This window comes from Lactuca saligna, chromosome 4 (genome assembly GCF_052625555.1).
Source record: "Lactuca saligna cultivar CGN05327 chromosome 4, ASM5262555v1, whole genome shotgun sequence".
NCBI lineage: Eukaryota > Viridiplantae > Streptophyta > Magnoliopsida > Asterales > Asteraceae > Lactuca > Lactuca saligna.
In genome coordinates, this window is record NC_136420.1 from 133,926,912 (window position 1) to 133,931,477 (window position 4,566).

A 4,566-nucleotide genomic window follows, 5' to 3' on the forward strand; every position below is an offset into this window, starting at 1 on the left:
AAGAAGAATGATTGGAAGAATTAGAAGAGTTAGAATGAGAGAATTTAGATTGAGATGATTTCTTGACTTGATATTCTAGGTGACTCTTTTGGTTTTGATTATCATTGGGACCGAACCTAGAATTTTGGTCTCTTTTGCTCTCGGAACCGAACTCCTGCTTTCGGTTGATACTGTTCTCTGAACCGAACTTCTGCTTTCGGTTGATACTGTTCTCAGAACCGAACTTCTGCTTTTGGTTGTTATTTCTCTCTTGAGATCCAATAATAATTTTCTCTGACTTTAAATTTCTGTCACGATATGAGAAATAGGCATTTTGAGATTGCCAAAACTATTTTCTTTCAGAAAGATTCTTCTTGTATCTCTGATTCCTTTGTCATTTTTGATTTCTCATCTGTTTCGGCTGATGATGGATGTTCGCCTTTTGATTTTGACTGGTGTCAACAGGTCCACTTTGAACCGATGATGATTCACGTGAGTCTGCTTTTTCTTTAGGAACATCTTTTGTACCACTAGTACTCGGTACGTCAAAGTTATCAGGGTTGTTCAGTGGCTCAGGAATATATCTTCCTTTTGTCTTCTAGGATGTTTTCTCTGATAGACCAACAGTTTCATCAGCATTATCGATAGGAGCAGACCATAAGAACTCATCACAACCATCAGCATTGTCTTCATTTACAATGGTTGTGAGTTCGGCTGTCTGATGTTCGGTTACACCTGTGACTTTATACACCTGATTTGGTGTTGTCCTTACCTTTTGGTAAACAACAGTTTTTTCTTCAAGTTTCGGGGACTTTTGTTGGGACAAGCGAGCGAACTCCATAGAATTTTATGAGATGAGATTTTTGTGGATTTCAGGTTCACTCTTGACAAACTCAGAACAGTCAACTTCATCCTCTACAGAAATTTCACTCATGTCATTATCCTCATTAAGCTCAGATGCATTTTCAACATCAATTTTATTTTCTGAGCTCAAATTGGCATTCAATGAGTCAAATTTTTGTATGGTTTCGGTCCTTAGATTCAGTTTGGCATTTTCATTCAAAAGGTTTTTCAGCATGTCCTTATGGTCTTTGGACTTAATGAAAGATTCAATTTTGTCTAGACCATACATATACGTTGGATTAACATCCTCAGACGAAACCACCCTTTCACAATTGTATGCTTCATCGTCGATTTCATCCTCCTTAAACTCAAGAAAAGGCAAGATCATATGATGAATTTTCTGCCCTATTTCACAGTTCAAATGAAGTTGAGTGATATTATTGTAAAGACGCTTAGCAATCAAACAAAAAACATTTCGCTGTTTCAAAAGTTTTAAATTGTCTCTTTGCAAATAAATGTTTTCATCCTTGGTTTTGATTAACTCCGACTCTTTCAGTTCGATCCGCATCCTCCGTTCCTCACTCTTCGACGACACCCTGCTTATTTGGTTAGTTAGGTCAGAATTGGTGACTCGAGTTTGAGTTAAGCTGCTGTCTAGATGAGAAATTCTTGAATTAACATTTTTTAATTCTTTTTCATATGAGCATTGAGGGACTTTAAATGAAATAAAAACGGATTGTACCTTCTTGATCAGTTCATCAAGCTCGTTGAATTGCACGCTGAGCGGTTTTGCTGTAAAGCACATGGCCTGTTGCTCCTTCGAGTCTTTGTTCCCACCATCTGTGTTGTATCCCCTCATTTGAGATACATCGGACACCATCAAGCATCTTCCACCGCTGTCCTTCTCTTTCGCCACATAAGCTTTTCCATGAGAAGGCCTCCTTACTTCATCATCCTCGGAGTCGGTTGACCAGACCTCCACTCCTCCGAATTCATCATTTGCTATTGAACCCTGCACAATGAAAGCATTCATAGACGGGTTAGCAGTAGGTTTCTTCTTCCTGATCTCATCCAGCTTTTTTAGCAACAACGCTTCTTCATCTTTTTCCTCATCCTTTTCAGCCATTTTCTTGAGGACACAATCTTTAGCATAGTGATTCTTTCCTCCACAGTAATAATAGTTCACTCCCGAATCTCCTTCAGCTTTCGGCTCCTTCTTTGATTCTTTTGCTTTTGGTTCGTCTTTGACCTTTTCAGAGCTATAACTTCCCTGCCAATTGCGGTTCTTATTGGTGGGAAATCTTTTCTTGATGAACTTCTTGGGGTTTGATACCATCATAGCATAGTCTTCAAAAGTAAGATCATAGTATTCTATGTTGAGGTCTTCATCTTCCATCACCGCTTTACTTTTGGATAGTAGGGCCAAGGAACCCAGGCTTGAAACTACATTTTTCTCCTGTAGTACGATCTTTTCTTAAGATTTCAGAATGCCCACCAGTTTCGCTAAAGAATAAGATTTGAATTGCTCATGCGCTTTAACTGTGGACACAACAGCTCTCCACTCAGATCTGAGGCCGTTCAAAAACGTGACTTTCTGCTCAATTAACTTCCTTTCAATATCATGTTTAATCATCTTGCTAAGAAGATGATTGAAGCGATCGAACGTTTGAGTCATAGTTTCTTCGACTCCCTGCTTGAATTCACCAAACTCAGATAAGAGTAAGGTTTGAATGGAGTGTTCAAGATCTTTGTCCGTAGAATACAATTCGCGAAGCCTGTCCCCTATTTCTTTGGCAGTAGTGCATGAACTCACCAGCCTGAAAGAGTCAGATTGAAGAGCGAATCTGATTAATCTCGATGCTTTAATATTGCACTGAAATTTATCTTTTTCGTCTTGGGCAACATCTTTAACATCTTTCAAAAGATCATTATACTCCTTTTGAGTTTTAATAATCCTTGAAGTTGCAGAATGAGCAAAGGGTCCCGATACGATTACTTCCCATATGAGGTATCCATTGTCCTCAGATCCTATAACATAATCTTCAAAGTGATTTGCCCAGACTTCATAATCTTGGGTGTAAAGGATGGGAATCTTCATTGTTGATCCATTGCTGTTCGAAATATTAATGGGATTAGATGGTGACTCGTCCATGCTTGATCGAATAATCTGTTTGAAAGATCAGACTTGTAATATATAATATTAGGGCAAAACGAACAAGTAATGATATACGTCAATTATGGGGTGACGGCTCAATAAATATTAGTTAATGCGGAACAAACCCTAATAGCTTCTTTCACAGAAGAGATGTGTATGAATTACACAGCCTCCCGCTCTGATACCAATTGATGAGATAAAAATCTCTAAGATCGACTAGATCTTTGAAACAGGTATATAAAGAATGTAAGGCAATACTCAAGAATGGATTTGAATGTGTTGAATGATTAGAACTTTCAATCCTCAGCAGAGCTCGATGAAGAACTTCCACTGTAGAGGATTCTAGGGTTACCAAAAGATATCTTCTACAATTACACCGTAAAAACCCTGATCTATCAGTTACGTAAAAGATGTATGCAACCATCTATTAATACACAAACCCTAGAAAACAAGATACGGATGGACAGGCCCATATCGCATAAAAGCTGGGCTAGGAAGCAAGCCCAAGACGCAACACCAAGTACCCAACATGTGTTTTAGCATCCATTTGAAGCTTTTTCCTTCTCTCTCTAACCTCTCTCCTAAATCCAAGTTTAAGGGTCCAAAACTCAAATTTAAGGCCTCAAATCTCTAAGGTACTTTCCCTAGCTTGTTATGTAACCTTCTTAGCCTTCAAATTCGAGTTCAAAACATGATTTGTGACTACATTCATGAGTTCACGGCCATGGAGCATTCATGGGCCGTAAACTCATATTAAGTGGGTTTTTAAGCCCTAAAACCCCTCCTAAGCACTATTGGACTTTAGATATGGATTAATGGCTTAATGGAATGGACATATAACATTTAAAACATGGATTTTGTGGCATTTGAAGGAGTTTACGGCCAAGGCAGTGCTTGGGCCGTAAACTCATGTAAATGGGGTTTTCATGCTCTCAAACCCCTCCAAATCACTTATATGGCTTAGATATGAATTGTAGAACATTGATATTAGTATTTGGACACTTGAAACATGATTTTTGGGGGACTTATATGAGTTTACGGCCCAGGCTTGTTCTTGGGCCGTAAACTCCATAAAACATGGTGCGAATCCATTACTAGGGTGTTTGAAAGCCTTCCAACACCACCAAAAGCCTTGGAATAAATCAAGGGACCAACCAAAAATAGTTTAAAGGCCTTAAACACATCAAAACCCTTTCAATTGAGAGTTTACGGCCATAACATGTGTTCTTTGGCCGTAAACTCCAAAAAGTGTGTTCAAATGTGTCCCAAATTCACTTCAAGGCTTTAAGGGAATTTTAGAAGCTCTTACATGCAAGTTTTTAACCTCAAAACACAAGGATTTACTCTCTAGAAGAGTTTACGGCCATGAGAGGGGTCTCATTGGCCGTAAACTCCAAAAACCACTTCAAAACTTCAAACAAATGCATGTAAGGCTTTGATGCAATTTTAGCAATCACATGTGATTAGTTTGGAATCCAAAAACACAACTTTTCATGGGTTTATAGGAGTTTATGGCCATGAGACCATGCTAGGCCATAAACTCCCTAAAATGTATCAATTTGGTGTTTTAAACTTATTCCAAACCCTTA